The sequence below is a fragment of the Triturus cristatus genome, chromosome 12 (assembly GCF_964204655.1).
Source record: "Triturus cristatus chromosome 12, aTriCri1.1, whole genome shotgun sequence".
Classification (NCBI taxonomy): domain Eukaryota; kingdom Metazoa; phylum Chordata; class Amphibia; order Caudata; family Salamandridae; genus Triturus; species Triturus cristatus.
Genome location: NC_140595.1, coordinates 38,477,802 through 38,497,702, shown reverse-complemented (window position 1 = coordinate 38,497,702; position 19,901 = coordinate 38,477,802). Strand labels below are relative to the sequence as shown.

The window sequence follows — 19,901 nt, the reverse complement described above, 5'->3', positions numbered from 1 at the left end:
ATTTGTTGTTATTTTCCTTCTCTGCAGGTGTGCTTTTTAACTACGGTACCACACTTTTTTAGGGTGCTGTATGCGTGCTCACTACTTAGTCTCTTATAGACATTGGGCACCACCAAAGAGGTGTAGGTAGCCGTAATAATTCCCTGGTCCTGATGAATTGCCATTTATTATATACAAAGGCAAGAACCATGTTGACCTATTGATCACGTCAGCACATACACTCACTTAACTATTGGTGTCACATGTGCAGACTGTATATTTTTTAACCAGGATGGTGACCACACTGTATTAAAATTATTTAGTGGATCACCTACCCCTGTTTTAATTGGTTCACTTCAACCCCATTTGCACCTACACTCACCTATGTCTTAATATTGTCTTTTCAACCCCACACACACATCACTCACCGGCGTTGGAATAAAAGATCTCCGCTAGGAAGGCCCTATTAGGTGCCTGATCGGGCATTGCACCCGCCGGCCCGATAAGGAGCAAAGACCCGGTGATGAAGCAAGACACCCACTTGTTGGGTGTGTGAGGGTCTTCTTTTCCAAATAAGGAGTAACCTTTACTCCTGCTTCTCACCACAGTTCCCTGTCATCACTGTGTTACCCTCTTGTATTCTGTCACACCTTGCCTTAACGTTAGGAACTGCATACCTTTTGTTTTCACATATAGTTTTCAGTCACATTAAAAACACTCCTGATTACTATAATGATTTTTAACCTCATTCACAATTTCACGGGCCCCCACTTAGTTATTTAGAAGTGCATCCTTGTCGCCAAGTGTATGCCCGCCCTCTATCAAACGAAGGTTTTAGAGGGCGAGGACTATGATGAAGCATGACACCAGGTGGTGTGTGAGACCAGTCCGTAACTTTTTGTGAGATGCCCACACTCACGGCGTTCTTGTAACTCGTTTGGGTTATCACACTAGGAGCAGCTCTTTTGTGGTAAACTGCTACAGAAGTACCTTGGCTGTCAGACAGGTCACCAGCACTAACAGCCAAGGCGCCTACTGTTTATGAGTACCGGTACTCTCCTTGGCAGCAGAGAAGTGTCTGTACTCAGAGTGGTAAAAATCAGAAGTGCCGGTACTCAGTGCCGGTGAGTACCGGCCCATTTAAAGCACTGGTATGAAGGCAATACAAAGTTATAGAAATATAGCCAGCACCAACAAAAAAGAAAATGCTTTGAGCCATTCTTCAAAAAAATGTTTAAGTGTGGGGTTTAGAGGGACTGCCCAAATGAGCCAGGACAAAAATGCGAGAAAATAAATTAGCGAGAAGGAATCCCCGCAGTATCATGCTCTTGCCTGTTGCAAACATCTGGGTAGCATATCAGACAGAGAGGGTCGCATGAGTTAAACGCAGGCCACCCCAGCCCCTGCAGGGCGCCCCCCAACCCTTTAGGGGACCCCCATCCCATTGGAAGGCCCCCATTCAGCCCAAGCACAGTGAATATCTGTGTTACGCCACTGCAGGGTTAGACTGGCACAAAAAATAGGCCCGAGCACTAAAGTGGCTCCATTAGTGAATCAGACAGCTAAAAAAGTGGCCCAAATTTGCAAATGAAGTTGATTTTAAACTTGTGAAGTATGGGTGGCTGCATGGATCTGGGCTTGCTGCAGGTAATGTTTGTGGTAATATCAGAGAAATCAACAGCAAAAACCGACAAAGCAGACCCAGGGACAGCCGCAAAACACAGCCCATCCAGTGATCTGTCAGACCAGCCCTTCCGGCACCGCCTTGACCAGTCCAGCCTGCAGACAGCAGGTGTGTAAGACCTCTCACAACTGGACCGGCCTCTGCAGCACCTGCCAGGACTCACAGGAGGAGGGATGCCCCCACTGCTGACTCCACGCAGCCCCTGCTTCCTAATCACTGTCTCTCCTGCTAGAAAAGGAGAAGTTGGGCTTGCTTCACTGGCTGTTTTGACTTCTCTGTTTTTTTTAGGCTGGGGGGGGGGGGGAGGGAGGGCTCAGATGGGAAGTGATGGCCTCTCTCTCTCTCTCTCTCCCTCCCTCCGTCCTAGGGTATTTTGTTTGTTAATTTACATCCACAGCCACAAAGCGTGCAGCCAGGGCAGAGCTCAGGGCAGGCGGCTGGCCACGGGTGCGAGAGGTGAGTCTACACTTTTATCGACCCCCACTGTCCTTTCTGCGGCCTCTGGGTCCTCGCAGGGCCCCAGCGTCACAGCTTTTCACCCACATGCAGGGTTTAGGGGTGCTGCCGTGAGACCTTTCTTTCAGGGGGAGAGCCTGCCCTCAGGGAGTGAAAGGGGCAGAAGGTGTGGATAACAAGAGTAATAACGCTGAAGGAAAGAGATAAAGGGAGCGAAAACAAGTAAGACGGGTATAAAATCTATTTTTATAGTTTTCGTGTTAGTGTTTTTTTCACAGTTCACAACACCTTAAGGGGAAGGAAAGAGAAGAACATGTAATGGGGCACCGCGTGTGATGAGACTTACAGAGGGACAGGCGGAAACACACAACAGTGGCAGGAAAGTGAGGAGGGGAGATCGGGAGCAAAGAGGGAAGGGATGTGGAAATTTAGAGCAAATTCAACTAGAAAAGTGTTATGGCCGATGTGGCAGGGTGGTGCGTGTTCTTGCTTGTGGTGTCAAACCTTGCAGGACACCTGAAATCCCAGCTCTCACACCCGAGCGCAGTGTGTGATCCTGGGCTAGCATTCCCGCGTATGGCAACCCAGATTTGGGGGGCTTAACAAGTTTACCATCTAGTGTGAAGGAGAGTATTTGCAACTATGTGTAAATAGGTTTGGCATTATGTTATCAGGGAATAATTCTGCATCTGAAAAACAGGTCTAGCTTAGGTACAACTGACAGATATATTAATTGTTCTGCTTTTGACTACACGCCGTTCTCGGGAAGTCTTGCGGATAGCTTTTTTTGCTTTCTTTTCTTGTGCAAATAATTCTACCGTTTTCATTCTTTAAGCTAAGTGTCCTACAATCATCATTTGACTATCTCAGCTGCAGGACCACGCGCGCGGCTGTCCCCCTCTGATTTACTTGGGTCTTGAGCATCATTTTGTAGTTTTATAAAGCGCTCAAAGTGCACGGCCACTGCCTCACGGCGCTGAGTTACTGCTGTTGTATTGCGGCTAGCTTGCAGTGGTTAAGTGCTTGGTTCCACGGTGTCAAGTCCCTCGGCCCGGTATGTGAGACAGCGCTGCGGCTTGTTTGACTCTTAAAGCGAAACATGATACAGCGCCAGAGCGCACGGAACTGTTTCTAGGCGCTAAAGCGGTGTTATCGTGACCCATCACACTGGTACTTCTTTGTACCAACCATAGGAAGGTGAGAGGCTGAGTGCAGCGGGTTGGTTCGGACCCGCGGTTTTCTGAACACACCCAGCATTATGCTATTTTGCGTAGTGTCAAACTCAGCTCTCCACACTGGGCGCTGTGTGCAGGGGTGAATGTTCACGAGGGGGGCTGGAGAGACACGGTTGCCCCTAGATTGTGCATTCCTAAGTTAGTGTCTGTTCTGGGGGGGGGGTTCAGTGGGTGTCTGTGTTTACCATGGGAAACATTGTTTACATCGAATGCACTACAACGCGTTCCATTAAGACGCGGTGGTTACAATGACCAAGTTGTTACAACGCCAACCATTACATCGCAAGTTGTTTCAACGACTTGCTGTTGGGGGTGCACTGGTGTTGGATTTACAATCCAACACCTTCCCTGCTGTCGCACAAACTGGAGTAGGAATAGTAAATTATACTATTCCGAAGTCCAGCATGCCCCATATAGTAAGTCGTTGAAACGACTTGTGATGTATTGGTTCACTTTGTAACAACACAGTCGTTCTAACGACCGCGTTGTAATGGAATGTGTTGTAGCGCATTCGATGTAAAGAGGGATATTCGTTTACCATTACTGGCTGCGCTGGTGCATGTAGCCATGAATATTGTATGTGTTCTTTCTGACCAACCTACCCATCCCCTCCCCCACACAAAAGGGAAACAGAGCCAGTGACACGTATTCTGTGCGGGGCTCCAGTGTCGGCTGATAAAGTAGTTCCACACCTAGAATTCAATGGAGCCGAATCATTGATGAACACGTGATGCAACGGTTTGTGCCCACTAGGTCCTGGAGCTAGATAATTCCAGGGATAGTTATGCCGGCCTACTGGAAGTTAGGGCCATTGCAGTTCATAGAGGTGAGCCATTGTTGGGCTGAAGTCAGTGGAGGTCAGCCATTGTTGGACTGAAGACAATGGAGGTCAGCCATTGTTGGACTCAAGTCAGTGGAGGTCAGCCATTGTTGGACTGAAGTCAGTGGAGGTCAGCCATTGTTGGATTGGTAATGCCACTGAAGTCAGAGGAGGTCAGCCATTGTTGGACCGGGGATGCCACTGAAGTCAGAGGAGGTCAGCCATTGTTGGACCGGGGATGCCACTGAAGTCAGTGGAGGTGAGCCATTGTTGGACTGAAGTTAGTGGAGGTCAGCCATTGCTGGACCGATGATGCCACTGAAGTCAGTGGAGGTGAGCCATTGGTGGACTGGTGATGTCACTGAAGTCAGTGGAGGTCAGCCATTGTTGGACCGGGTATGCCACTGAAGTCAGTGTAGGTCAGCCATTGTTGGACCGGGGATGCCACTGAAGTTGGTGGAGGTCAGCCATTGTTAGACTGGGTAATGCCACTGAAGTCTGTGGAGGTTAGCCATTGTTGGGCCGGGGATGCCACTGAAGTCAGTGGAAGTCAGCCATTGTTGGACTGAAGTCAGTGGAGGACAGCCATTGTTGGACTGAAGTCAGTGGAGGACAGCCATTGTTGGACTGAAGTCAGTGGAGGTCAGCCATTGTTGGACTCAAGTCAGTGGAGGTCAGCCATTGTTGGACTGAAGTCAGTGTAGGTCAGCCATTGCTGGACCGGTGATGCCACTGAAGTCAGTGGAGGTCAGCCATTGTTGGACTGAAGTCAGTGGAGGTCAGCCATTGTTGAACTCAAGTCAGTGGAGGACAGCAATTGTTGGACTGAAGTCAGTGGAGGTCAGCCATTGTTGGACTGAAGTCAGTGGAAGTCAGCCATTGTTGGACTGAAGTCAGTGGAGGACAGCCATTGTTGGACTGAAGTCAGTGGAGGACAGCCATTGTTGGACTGAAGTCAGTGGAGGTCAGCCATTGTTGGACTCAAGTCAGTGGAGGACAGCCATTGTTGGACTGAAGTCAGTGTAGGTCAGCCATTGTTGGACTGAAGTTAGTGGAGGCCAGTCATTGCTGGACCGGTGATGCCACTGAAGACAGTGGAGGTCAGCCATTGTTGTACTGAAGTTATCGGAGGTGAACCATTGTTGGGCCGAAGTCATCGGAGGTGAGCCATTGTTGGGCCGTGTATGCCACTGAAGTCAGTGGAGGTGAGCCATTGTTGGACTGAAGTTAGTGGAGGTCAGCCATTGCTGGACCGATGATGCCACTGAAGTCAGTGGAGGTGAGCCATTGGTGGACTGGTGATGTCACTGAAGTCAGTGGAGGTCAGCCATTGTTGGACCGGGTATGCCACTGAAGTCAGTGTAGGTCAGCCATTGTTGGACCGGGGATGCCACTGAAGTTGGTGGAGGTCAGCCATTGTTAGACTGGGTAATGCCACTGAAGTCTGTGGAGGTTAGCCATTGTTGGGCCGGGGATGCCACTGAAGACAGTGGAGGTGAGCCATTGTTGGACTGAAGTTATCGGAGGTGAACCATTGTTGGGCCGAAGTCATCGGAGGTTAGCCATTGTTGGACCGGGGATGCCACTGAAGTCAGTGGAGGTGAGCCATTGTTGGACGGGGGATGCCACTGAAGTCAGTGGTGGTCAGCCATTGTTGGATTGGTAATGCCACTGAAGTCAGAGGAGGTCAGCCATTGTTGGACCGGGGATGCCACTGAAGTCAGAGGAGGTGAGCCATTGTTGGACCGGGGATGCCACTGAAGTTAGAGGAGGTCAGCCATTGTTGGACCGGGGATGCCACTGAAGTCAGTGGAGGTCAGCCATTGTTGGATTGGTGATGCCACTGAAGTCAGTGGAGGTCAGCCATTGTTGGATTGGTAATGCCACTGAAGTCAGAGGAGGTCAGCCATTGTTGGACCGGGGATGCCACTGAAGTCTGTGGAGGTTAGCCATTGTTGGGCCGGGGATGCCACTGAAGTCAGTGGAGGTCAGCTATTGTTGGACTGGGGATGCCACTGAAGTCAGTGGAGATCAGCCATTGTTGGATTGGTGATGCCACTGAAGTCAGTGGAGGTGAGCCATTGTTGGACTGGGGATGCCACTGAAGTCATCGGAGGTGAGCCATTGTTTGGATGGGGAAGCATGCTTGTGAAGTGTGAAGTGGTGGGGTGATTAGGTAGTTCTGTGCCATAGAAGTCAACGGAGCTGATCCATTGTTGAAAGGGGGGGAGGAGAGGTTGAGCTCATTGAGGTCATGGGGTGCAGCATTGCCGGGAGAGCCATGCTGACCCATTCAGGGCTAGGGCCATTGAAGTCTTTGGGGGTGAATGATTGTTGGGAGCATGATAGAGCTGAAGTGAATAGGGCGAACCACTGCTGGAGGCTGGTGCAGCGTTGACACACTGAAATCTATGTAGGCATATGGCTCGTTTGGGCAGGGTTTGGTGTTTGAAGAGTGACTTGAGAGGAAGGGGGCGTATCACTTGCCGTATACATTGTATTGAGATCAGAATGCATCGCTTTTTCAATCCATGACCGCAAACAAATTTAACAATAATTCCTATGATCCAGGTGCCAAGAGTCAATTCTGTTTGTTGTGTGGGATCTATAAATATTATTGTTATTTTTTTTAAAACTAAATATCCTCTAATTTTTGGCTATTTTTTGTGTGATTTTAGATCAGGACTGGTACATCACTAACTAGATGTTGTGCAGCTCTAACCCTTTGTTTAACAAGCTCACAGGTATGCCTACGAATTACAGGGAAATTTGTTGATTGACGTGCCATTAGATAGAATTGTCAACCCCCTCTTGTCGGAGACAGTCTAGTTGGAGAACCTTGGTTTCCTCCAATCACTTTTCAATCTGGCGGTTGTTCTTTTTCCTGCTGATAAAACACGGGACCACGGCTACCGGAATCCTAAGCAATTTGAGGTTAGAAAGCGGTGTCGCCTGAGTATGTCCACGGTGAGCAGAGGTGGTCCCCTGGTCAGGTGCACTAGCTCACACAATCCATCTACATCTTTGCATCCTCTGGCTTGCAGTTTTGTTTTTCTTTCTAAAAACAGGTGCAAAAGCTCATAACACTAGGACCAGATTGATAGTGGCCTGAGCTGGAAAGAAAACGCTAGTCAAAAATCCGATCATACCGCACTTTACAGGTCTGACCTCAGCCAGGTCCCCCAGCTCTCACTCCAAGATTAGGGAGTTCCATCCATCCTCTCTTCTACAACAGTAAGTCTCCTCTGACTGGCTGATCAAATCTTACCTCACACCCCAGGAGTACTGAGCTGCACACGGTCTTCACCTCCTGCCCTGGCCCTCTTCTGGTGCCCGCTCCTTGGCCGCAGTCTGTGGTGATGGAGGCTTCGGGGGTCATACACAAATGGCGTGTGTGTGTTCATGCATGGAGAGTTGGCAGCATTCTTGGCAGCAGCTAGTTGGAATGGAAAGGCAAGTGGAGTGATGACGTAGTAATGCCGACTGAGGATGTTTTCAGGATTCCCTGAAAATGTCTCTTTACAGGGCCAGGAGTGTTTTCAAGGAAAACACGTGCATAATGTTTGCCGTCAGACAATTGAAATAAAGAGATCCAATGCGATTTTCCAGTTGTATAATTTTTCATGGCTGCACTTTAAGGATATGGTGGCATCACAAGAGAAAGGGATCAGTGCGGTTTACTGTTGCACCATCTTAGGCTCGTCTTATGTCTCTTGTTGGGACACCATTTCCTGAGTGAGGTTCATGATAAATTATTGCTTATGGAGTCACGTTCTTCCTCGTTACTCACTGCCGCACGTTCCTCTGTCAGGGAAGTCATTGAGTCACTTAAGGTTTACCTTTGCTATCATAAGATCTTGTTGAATCTCCTTTACTAGTTAAGACACCGACAGAGAGTTCCGATGTCCATAAAAGGGCAATAATGTGCTACAGTTTCTTCAAAGTCTTCTGCAGTCCCATTTCATGGTCAATGCATTGAGCAAGACAGGAGTCTGAATCCAAGATAGAAGGCTCAGAACTTGGGTTTATATTTTCCCAACTGGAGAAAGAAATGCCAAGCCCAGATGAGGCTGCAGAACTTTGGAGGGAAAAAGCTGATGAGAGGCAACACAAAAGATCGACAATAGTACAGTTCACAAAAAGAAGAGTTAATTTAGCAGGCGTTGTCGGTTTCTGTTACAAGTCTTTTTATTTTCAAAGTCAAATGTGGAAGCAGCCAACACGTTTCACCCTTCACAAGGGCTTCTTCAGGGCTGTAATGTCATACAACATGAAACGTATTTAGAAACTACTAATTACAGAAATTTTTATTTAGAATGGTAAGAGAAAAACGTTAGAGAGAAAGATGAAGTGAATGAAAGGATTAGATGATTTTTACACTATTTCTTAGCCAAAACACAAGAGGTGATATTAAATTTGTTAACATCTCTATAATAAGAAATGGAGCTGAGGACAATGACAAAACACAAAGCAAAATAACAAGACAACAAAAGCATAATAGGGTAAAACATAACAGGGCAAGGCAGCTAACAGTCAAAACGGAATGCAACACACAACCACAGTACAGCACAATGCAATAGTACAGAACAAAACACAACTACACAAAAAACAACTCAGCACAACACCACCATATTCAAATGTAAAATATGAACAAACATTCTGGTCACATATCACCACCTACACTAATCTGCCGTCATACTACAGTGGCAAAAGATGTTTGCATCAAGGACTGCCTTACGTTCCATAAAGGATATGTATTAGGACCAGTCAAAAATGTTTTGTAATCTGGCACAGGAAATGCAGTGGTGAAACAAAGAGGCAAGAGGTGGAATCAAGATTAGGCAGCCTCCGTATTCATGAGATAACGAGACAGGAAGTGTAGGGGGTGGAATAAAGGTGCAAGAGGTGGAATCAAGACCAGGCAGCCTCGGTATTCATGAGATAAAGAGACAGGAAGTGTAGGGTGGTTAAAGAAAGAGGCACAAGGTGGAATCAAGACTAGGCAGCCTCGGTTTTAATGAGATAAAAAGACCGGGAGTGTAGAATGGTAGACGAAAGAGACATGAGGTGGAATCAAGACCAGGCAGCCTCGGGCTTCATGAGATATAGAGACAGGAAGTGTAGGGTGGTGGAAGAAAGATGCATGAGGTGGAATCAAGACTAGGAAGTCTCAGTATTCATGAGATAAAGAGACAGGAAGTTTAGGGTGGTGGAAGAAAGAGGCAAAAGGTGGAATCAAGACCAGGCAGCTTTGGTAATGTAATCATAAACCTCACATCCTACAACAACTCCTAAGAAAACTTTGTGCCCCTGTACTTATTTTTATGCAATTTAAGTACAGCTGGACTGGAAAGTAAGATGTGATAGAATTGCTTCTGTCATCATAAACTGCCTGTCGGGAATAATAGTTCCTGTTACGAAGTCCTGCTCAGTGTGGGAAGTTTGGAGATGCCAAGACTTCCCCACGCTGAATTACCAGCTATGTACTTCTGCTTTTGAACTAGTTAATATATATTTAAACTTACATTGTCAGCATTTCTGTGTATGCACCTCTGGTATTTTTTGCTTAATAAACCGTTTTACGAAGAAAAGAAACAATGAAAAGGGAGCAAGTTATACATGCAACACATGTGAATGCTTTAGACATGCTGTGTACATGAATAAACCTGGTACAGAGTGATTCAGGCAACCTTTCACCTTTGTAAAATTTTTACGTAAATTCGTAGTTTGTGGCGGTTTGTGGCGGTTTGCTTTGAAAAGTTAGTGTGAAAGTAAGTGCCTGAAAACAGTCAGATCTAATATTAAAAGGCTACTGCTGTTTGGGGCCTTAACAGGAAACAGTGTGGCAATATCAGAGCATGCAAAGCCAGACAGATGCCTGAATATCCGAACAGTCGGCCTTTTCCAACAGGTCCTAGAGCCCTTCAAGTTCAGAAGGTGCAATTTAAGTCTTTACAGTAGAGAAGCGGTGCTTGAGCCCACATTTCTCAACACTCCCTCCTCACTACATATAACCACATACCACCTGACCCAGCAATGAGCAACCCGCCCGCTACACCTCACCCCGACCTGTCCCCAAACCCCCCATAAAGTGCACCATATGCCATCAGAGCGAAAGCAGCACACCACACAATACATACGCCTTTACATAATTCCAGCCCACATCGACGTCAATCGCACCGCCACCTACCAAGTTTAACCACATATCCCATTCCAGTCCACCGCACTTCACACCAGCACCATCCAGCACACCACACTCCACCACACCAGAACATCTACCACCACTCACCAAACGTGGCCACACATTATTCTCTTGACTGCAAAAATACTATTCAAGTTTTCCAACTCTTTCCATTGCTAGGTTTGTTTCTATTGATGATTCTATTTTGGTATTTTTTTCAGTAGGCATTTTTGTTACTCATTTTGACAGTGCCTGTTTTACTGTCCTCTGAATGATAAAAAGTTGGGTCGGCCTTACACACAGATCTCTGGAGCAGGCAGTATGCGATTGTAAAGAGTCAGCAACTTACACACCACCACCTTTCCCAAGCAGTGTAAGAGGAGCTGCATTTAAGCTGAAGAGACAGGTATGTTATAATATTAAATTGCACATATTGGCTCTTTTCTTTTAAAAAACATTAGGTTTTTAAAAGAAAACTACTCTTGAAGGTGAGATAGTATGTGTCCCAATTGCAATTATCCTTGCAAGTGGCACAAATACCTCCATGGAAGGTGAAATTACCTGGTACAAAGACAATCTCCCTAAACCTGTTGACTTGTTCCAGTTGGATACTATTGTCACTTTCTTGGGAAAGAGAGTACAGTGACAAAGCATGTGGATTCTTCGGGATTTACACCACCTAGCTCTTAAAATTCTTGTGCATCATAGACCCTAGCTTAGCAGATTCCCCAAGCTGCCTTTGTGCTCAAGATTGGAAAAGGTTTCTCCATAGAAGTACAGAGCTGCGGATATGTTGCAATAAGAGGGTGAGTTCACCTCCCTCTCTGGGTTTTAATCAGGTGCCCGAATCTCCATCCTCATTGGTAACTCCCAAATATTGTGCTTGAAAGCTAAGCCCCGCTCTTCTGGGGGTCACTCTTTGTTAGTCTCCAGTCTGACAGAGTAGTGATATCACCGACTCGCCCTCTAGCGGAGTCTGAATCCTACACTGTGTAGGCAGGTGTTGTGGAAGGGAGTGCCACCCAGAAAACGTGGAAGAAACCCCAACTCCAGTCCCATCATGACACCAATGCACAGCCAGGGAATGAGGGTATCTCTGCCTGTGTGGTTGCATGAACTACCTACCGTCACCACCCATAGAGCTCAAAGACTGCTGTGTCTTGTTCTAAGGAATCGTTCCCTGCTTATTCCGTGATGGTGAAGACAGCGACGCTAAATGGCATAGTTACGCCACCAAAACTGACACTGAGAGAACTGAGTTTTTGGAGTTTCGTCCTAAATCTGAATTCCAGGCCCCTATTTCTCACAAAAGTTTGGATTCATTCGAACATTTGGTTCGCAAAGACTTTCTCCACATGCATTTCAGAAAATCTAAGAAGAAGAATCTTTCTAAACATGAAATGAATATGCTACATTCAATTCAGAACAACACTGAGATTTGTGTTCAGAAAGCTGATAAAGGCGGAGCCATTGTAATTATGGACAGAACTTTCTACACATGTTCCGTTCAAGAGCATGTCGCAGATTTACAGACATACCTATCTTTAGATACAGACCCCACTAATGAACTAAAAACCACTCTTAAGAGTATTCTAGACCATGCTCAAGAGATGGGTTGGATTTCAGCCTCCACCAAACAATTTTTGACAGTAGATTATCCTAGGAGACCTCTACTTTACATGCTTCCGAAAATTCACGAAGATCTTCACAATCCTCCCATGCGGACAATTGTAACCGGATGTGGTACTATTTTTGAGCCGTTAGGGCATTACATTGACTATTTCTTGCAACCTTTTGTCCAGGAATGGATCTCTTATGTAAAAGACACCAAGGATTTTCTGTTAAAATTGGATTCTGCCCCTGAGCCACAAGGTATATGCTGTAGAGGGGGGGTTCCCTGATCCCTGTGGATGCGTGAGTCCATCTATAGGTTGCCGCGCTAATGGGTTTGACAGATGGGTTTGACAGGAGGTGGACTGCCCCGCATGCGAGGTCTGTAGTCCCCAGTGCCCGTTTGTATACTCTGCCGGGATGGGGTTACTTAATGTGACATTATTATTGCTCTGCTGTGAGTTTTGTTTTTCTTTCTTTAAAAAAAAAAATTGGATTCTGTTGTCTACAACAGAGGGGCTTTACTTTGTACCATCGACGTCAAGTCTTTATACACTTCCATTCCGCACGTCGCTGGTATGGAAGCGGTGGAATGGGCTTTGCTGCGCCAATCATCGATCAGAGCCGATAAAGTCTTCCTTCTTGAAATTTTACATTTTTGATTGTACCACAGCTATTTTTACTGGAATGACCGTTTTTTTCTACAACAAGGTACTTCTATGGGCTTTGCAGGGGCTCCTGCATATGCCAATACTTTCATGGCAAAATTCGAAGCTGTCTACATTTACAATGACAGTGGATGGGCTGAAAATCTCCTGCTTTATTGCAGGTACATTGATGATATTTTCATACTTTGGACTAATACCCAGAAGTTCTTGGAACACAAAATAGAACAACTCAATAAATATGATGATCATATTCAATTCACTCACATGATGAGTGATAAAACCATCTCATTTCTAGATGTGTCTCTTGTTATTAGTGATGGTACAATTCAAACTGAAGTGCATAGAAAGACAACAGATGATAACAGTGCCCTTCACTTTCGGAGTTTTCACTCCAGAAACCTTAAACATAATTTACCTTTTCCCCAGTTCCTGCGGATTAAAAGGATATGTTCGGAACAAAAAAGCTTGGAAAAGCATTTTGATCACCAACAACAAATGTATTTAAATAGAGGACGCCCCAACGAAGTGATTGAGCAGGCAATAGTACGTACTTCCAAATATGCTCGGAGCAGTTTGCTACAATTCCAACGTAATAAAAAAACATTGAGACAAGTATTCGTTTAGAAATTCTCCACTAGTTCATCGAAGATGAAGAAAATTATCACCAACAGGTGGGAAATGCTTCAGAATGAATCCGATATCAACGGCATTTTTAAAGAGCCACCTTTGTTCGCTTTCACCAGATCTAAAAATTTGAAAGAGATCATCAGCACCCCGAATAAAAAATCTTCTACGACTAATTTCAAAGGCACGAACAAGTGTTCCAACTGCGTACACTGCAATAATGTTATTATGGGCAATTTCTTCATCCAAGCACAGGAGAAATTATCAAGCTATTTCATAACTCAGATTGTAATTCCAATAAACTGATTTATCACATCAAATGCCCATGTGGGAAGCTATATGTTGGTAAAACCGAGCGCAAAATCAAAACCCGCATATCAGAGCACAAAAGTACAATAAGAACACAAAACAAGAATAGCAGTTTAGCTACTCACTGGTTAGATGAGAGGCACAGCATTTCCCAATTAAAATTTGCCGTTTTAGAAAGAGTCATACATCACCCAGACATGGATCTCACCAGATCCCTTTTACAAAGAGAAACGTTTTGGATCAGGCGCCTAGATACTTTAGTAGACAAAGGAATGAATGACAAAATAGATTATTCATGTTATTTATAACATCTTTTGGTACTGCATCTAGTGGTCATGCATGATTCCTTTACATGTGCATATTGTCATGTTTGCATTAAGATCAATGTGTATCATGGTATTCTGTATTTTGCACTGTCTTTTATTTATTTATTTTCATCATCGTTCTTTATTTCTCATCACATGTGAGCATCTTTGGGTATTTGGTTTATCAGGCCAGCATTTTCGTATTTATCACAGTGATTAGAGACCAGTGGTGCATTGTTGTAGTGTTTATTCTTCAGTGAGTTTGTGTTGATGAGGACAGCATTGTGTGGTCTGCATTTTCCTTTTTATTTATGTAATGTAATGTAATGTAATGAGGTGCTTATATAGCGCTCTATCACCGGATGGGTATCCTGGCGCTTAAAAAGGAGAGTCCCCACCAGAAGTTAATAGGGGCAGCCGAAGTGTGACACAGGAAGGGAGGAAAAGAGAGATAATATCAGAAGGAAAAATTACTCCAGCCTAGGGAATAAAAACGTTTTCAACTTTTTCCTGAAATCCATAAGACTTTGGACCTGACGTAGATCCAGAGGGAGAGTGTTCCATAGCCGAGAAGAAACGACAGAGAAGGATCTGCCACCTGTTCTGGACCGCCTGAACCTGACTACATTCATCAGAAATGCAGAAGCAGAACGAAGGTTTCTAGTTGGAGAATACCAGCTGAATTTTCTTTGCAGGTTCTTAGGGCCCATTCCATGAGCTGCCCTAAAGACAGTGCATAGAGCTTTGAATTGAATTCGCTGGTGGATCGGCAGCCAGTGCAAATCTCGCAAGGCTAATGTGGTTGAGGTCCCTCGCTGCCTATTTAAAGCAACTTTCGCTGCAATGGCCTGAATTCTGTACAGCTTCCCGTTAAGGGTGTTAGGCGCACCCAGATATAGAGAATTGCAATAATCAAGTCTGCTGAGAATTACGCATCTCACAACCTGCGTTCTAGCAGAGTTAGGCAAGAAAGGGAGGATCTTTCTCAGCACTCGGATTAGCGAGAAGCAAGTGCCAACCGTTTTGTTAACCTGAGAATTCAGTTGGAGATCCTGATCCACCATCACCCCCAGATTGCGTACTGTGCTAGAAGGGTTAATAGGTGCGCCAGTAGGGGACAGCTGAAAGATGGGTAAAACAGGCTGATCAGATCTTCTGGAAGAACACAGGACCACTTCCGTTTTAGAGCTGTTAAATTGTAACCAGTTCTTCTTAAGCCACTTCGTGGTGCTAGTCATACACTCGTGAAATCTTTCCAAAGAAATGGAATCATTCCCTTCCAAGGAAAACACGAGCTGGGTATCATCCGCGTAATTCACCACCTCCACTCCAAAAGATCTAATAAGCGGAATGAGAGGCTGCAAATAGATGTTAAAGAGCACAGGACTAATCCCTGAGCCCTGCGGGACCCCCTGTCGTAAGGAAGACTTGTTAGCGGAGAACGGCTGAAGGCACACTGTCTGTGTCCTATCTGTTAGATAAGAACAAAGCCAGTCAAGGGCGCGACCGGTCACACCCTGGTCTTTAAGTCTCTCCAATAGTATACCGTGGTTTACAGTGTCAAAAGCCGCTGACATGTCCAACAGCACCAAGATCACTGACTGACCACTGTCCGCCCGCATCCTCATATCATCAAGCACGGTAACAAGTGCTGTTTCAGTACCGTGCTTGGGCTGAAAGCCAAATTGCATCTCGTCAAGGAGCGAATACTCCTCAAGATACTGGGATAGAGACTTACTGACAATGTGTTCCAGAATTTTAACAGGATATGGCAATAAAGAAATTGGCCGATAGTTGGCCACACACCCGATGCATGATTTATGCAGCGGTAGTTTGTTCATTCAGCATTCATAGGATCGTTTTAATATGGCGGCCACATTTGCTGGCTTTGTTTGAGTCCGTCGTCGATAGTCTCCCCGCCGACAGCGTATTCCCGCTTCCGGCGTGTATTTAAATCTAGCGGTTGATCACTGTGTTGTGTACATCCGACTCGATCCGTGATTCCAGCGTCCTTGTAGTGCACATTGTGGACAGCCGGTTGTTCGAGCAGGTAACAGTTCTGTTCTGCACACGTCACTTTTTTTACGATTACGCATCAGTTTGGGGCCATTGTTGATGTTTGTTTCACTTCTACAGGTTCCTTTTGATTAGCCGTTGGGCGATTCGAACTTGTCTATCGGGATTAAAAAGGTACGATTTTCCGTACATTTATGTGGATTAATTTTCAGTGAGGTAGTTTTTGGTGAGCGCTTTGGCTGAGTGTTTTCATTTCTTGTCTTTTTTAGACCAGAGGGTTTTAAAGCATTTCATAGTGAGTATTTCACCCGTATTGATTCACAAAGGTGGAGGGTCTTTTTTCTTTCTTTTCCTTGAAGTTTACCATGCAGTACAGATATCTACTGACTTCTGGACTAATTTCTTATGTTTGTTACCTTGTTTATGACGATGCTTTTGCTACCTGTATGTATTATACTACATTTGTTTGCATTCATGTATACTTTGTTCATATTCCCAGAGTTCAATCCCCTGAAGAAGGGCCAATTGTGGCCCGAAATGCATTGGGCACGACAAAAGCTTTTGGACTGATGATAATAATCTTTATCAAATCTGTTACACCTCTTTGGAATGATTTGAATTCCCTGAACTGTGTTATTTATTTAATATATTACACTTCAACATGTGAATATGTTGTATAATCTTTCAGTTTGATGTTGGATAAATGTATTTTACATTTATTGAAAAATTAACGTTGTTCAGATTTTTTCATTTAGATTTTGGTAACCATACCCTAGCAACAGTGCACAGAGGATGAGTCCCATAGGCTCTTGATATTGTTAGTTCATGAACAGGCACATGTCAGGCAGTACGTGCCATCCACTGTAGCACGCTTTGTCCTTTAAAAATTGAATAAGCAGATTTAGTGTTAAGCTTATAGTTGAATATTCGGTGTGTGCCTCTCCAATTCTTTGATTTAATAGTTACGCCCTTCCACATGGACAAAGAGGTGATATTCTTGCAGAAGTTGACAGATAAAATACACCAGTCTGGGGGTCTCTTTCTGTGGCATACCAATTTCAATTTTGTTATACCCAGTTAAAGTCTCCAGTACTCTTGCAAGCTTGCCTGCTATGCCTCCTCGCGCTGTTGAGTATTGAGTCATGCTTTACCTAGGAAAGGATGCTGCAAAGCAAGGCAGAAACTTGCCCAACTTGAAGCCCAGCCTCGCCCACTGTAAGTTTCATTTCATGCTGCACTTCCTCACTCATTTGATACAAGTCCAACACCTTGCTACACAATGTTTTACATTTGGTGTGGCCTTGAAGAACAGTTTCAGTCACTTTTACTTCTTGCAGCACAGTCTCCCTCATTGTAGGTGTCGGCTCGGTCCACCGCCGTGTTCTCCCTGCACAAGGCTAATGCCTTTCTGCAGTCTTTTTCAGTGACAAGAGTCACCCACCCCGTAAGAATAATAACGAGCGACTGCTGGCGCAGCATGGCTAGAACGGTCTCTGTAGCAGCTGTACGGTGACACAGGTGGATGGGAAGATACAGAGTCATCTTGGCAACAGAATAAAAACAACCAGTGACTGCTGGCACACCATGCTGCACCTAGCATGCAGGAACAGGCGGAGAAGGCTTATGTGTGGTAGGGGCCCAGCTACCAATAATGAAGCATATGCAGTGCACCTGGCCCCCAAGGACCCATTCCAACCCAAATATGGCTGTACTTTATTATCCAAACTGCAGGCTGTCTGTTTTCCTTGCTTGCACCAGGGCCCATGGCACTACTGCTGCACAACTGCTATTGGGAAGGACGAGGGGTTGCTGAGGAGTGAGAGGGTTGGTGATATATGGAGAATATGAAAAAACAGTGACCCCCTCTTCAAATGGTGAGCCTGGTCTACGGGAAAAGACAGTGAGAGCCTGTGGAGAGGGAGACATGTAACAGGATTGATATGGAGAGATGTAGTGTTGCAGAGTGGTTCGGAGTAAAGTGGAGAGGGGTGGAGTAGAATGCTGTAGAGAGAGTGTCATAGAGTGGAGTGGTGTAGAGTGTTGTAGAGTGGAGTGTCGTAGATTGGAGTGGTGTAGAGTGGCATAGAGTGGAGTAGCGTAGAGTGGAATGGCACAGAGCGCAGTAAGCTGGAGTAGCAAAGAGTGGAGTGGAGTGATGTAGAGTGGAGTGGCGTAGAGTGGCGTAGAGTGGAGTGGCGTAGAGTGGAGTGTCATAGAGCTGAGTGGCATAGAGTGGCTTAGAGTGCCGTAGAAGTCAATAGTACCCTTTCTTTGCACCAATAAGAACCATATTTTCCTGTGATGTGCACTGGAACTAAACATCAACTGTGAAGACAAACATTAGGGAGGAATCAATTCTCGTCCATTAGTGGCACAGCCTGCCTTCTATGGCTGGGTGAATTCGCAACTGTTGTCCCTCACAAACTTCCTGTAATTTTCACAGGTTTGACGATAAGTGTTCATAACTTGCAGTTTCTTGGAAGTGGGTTTTCACACTTAGAATTGTGACTTTTACACCTCTTTTAATTTGTTGTGAGAAAAAGATTGCCAACCTCGGTCCAGTTTCAAAGTCACTGCGAAACCGCTTTTAAAGATAACTCACTTGAAAACGGCACATCCATTTTCAGCAACAACTAGAACGCAAAGGAAAATATTGCTAGTTTCTACAGGAAAACGACACCAAGGCGTAAAACGTAGAAAACTCATCAAACTATGGCCATTCCAGTAATTGTCATCTTAAGACTTGGCTCATAATCTAAACCTCATATGCATCTACTTATAATTATCGTTAGAACAAAGGGTATACCCAAGGATCACTGGGACCTGGGTGTCTAGCAGTATAGAAAGGTGGTCCCAGAACGTAAATATTACTAGAACAAAATAAAAGAACGAACAAAATGCAATCAAGAATAATCAAGTGATGCTGAAGTGTTATTTAATCACACTTTAGCAAGGTTTCCATTTCTTGGTAATAATCAGTTTTCGACAGTCTGGAAACAATACATCGCAACACGGTGCCCAGGGTCAAGGGGGTGGTAGGGGGTGAGGAGGGGGGGGGGGGAAAGAGGTGTAGGTAGTGACTTCAAAAATTTCTTTACAGTATCACAAATCAATTGTTAGGCCTAAAATTCATTGCCAACTAATTGAGCAGAGAAAAAATCTTCAGTTATACATTCGTTTGAAAAGACCATATACATTTCAAAATAAACACAGTGTAGAATACACTATTGCTGGTATTGGTACATGTAGTGTGTCGACGTTTCGACCCCTAAACCCATGTAGGTTAGTTGGGTCCTTACAGACGGGGTCTTCATCAGGACTCAGGTGCGCCTTTGTAATAATGAGCTCCATGAAGATCTAAACGAGGTCTATACCTACGGTGATTCAATTCACTCCCCAACCGATGGTTAATTCCACGGCCAGTGACGCTGTTTTCAATTGATTTATCCTGAAACACCTCAACGTGTCTTCTCACTCTCACCACCCGTGGAGCGAAACTGCCCTTTGTCTGTGACGTCCATCTAGTACCTTTTCAGGTTCTTCTCCTTCCAATTGGTGCCTCCTTTCCCTTTCTTCACCTGAGTCCTGATGAAGACCCCGTCTGTAAGGACCCAACTAACCTACATGGGTTTAGGGGTCGAAACGTCGACACACTACATGTACCAATACCAGCAATAGTGTATTCTACACTGTGTTTATTTTGAAATGTATATGGTCTTTTCAAACGAATGTATAACTGAAGATTTTTTCTCTGCTCAATTAGTTGGCAATGAATTTTAGGCCTAACAATTGATTTGTGATACTGTAAAGAAATTTTTGAAGTCACTACCTACACCTCTTCCCCCCCCCCCTCCTCACCCCCTACCACCCCCTTGACCCTGGGCACCGTGTTGCGATGTATTGTTTCCAGACTGTCGAAAACTGATTATTACCAAGAAATGGAAACCTTGCTAAAGTGTGATTAAATAACACTTCAGCATCTACTTATAATTAAGCTGGTGTCTCAAAACACC

At 45.1% G+C, this 19,901-nt stretch overlaps 1 protein-coding gene across 1 annotated transcript in view; it reads left to right on the top strand.

The window, feature by feature from the left end:
• Nucleotides 1–2,004: 2,004 nt before the first annotated feature.
• Nucleotides 2,005–19,901, top strand: part of LRRC25 (leucine rich repeat containing 25) — a 37,078-nt gene continuing 19,181 nt past the window's right edge. Inside the window, exon 1 of the mRNA XM_085637365.1 lies at nucleotides 2,005–2,119. The gene's annotated coding sequence lies outside the window, so the exon portion shown is untranslated. The remainder of the gene's footprint in view (nucleotides 2,120–19,901) is intronic.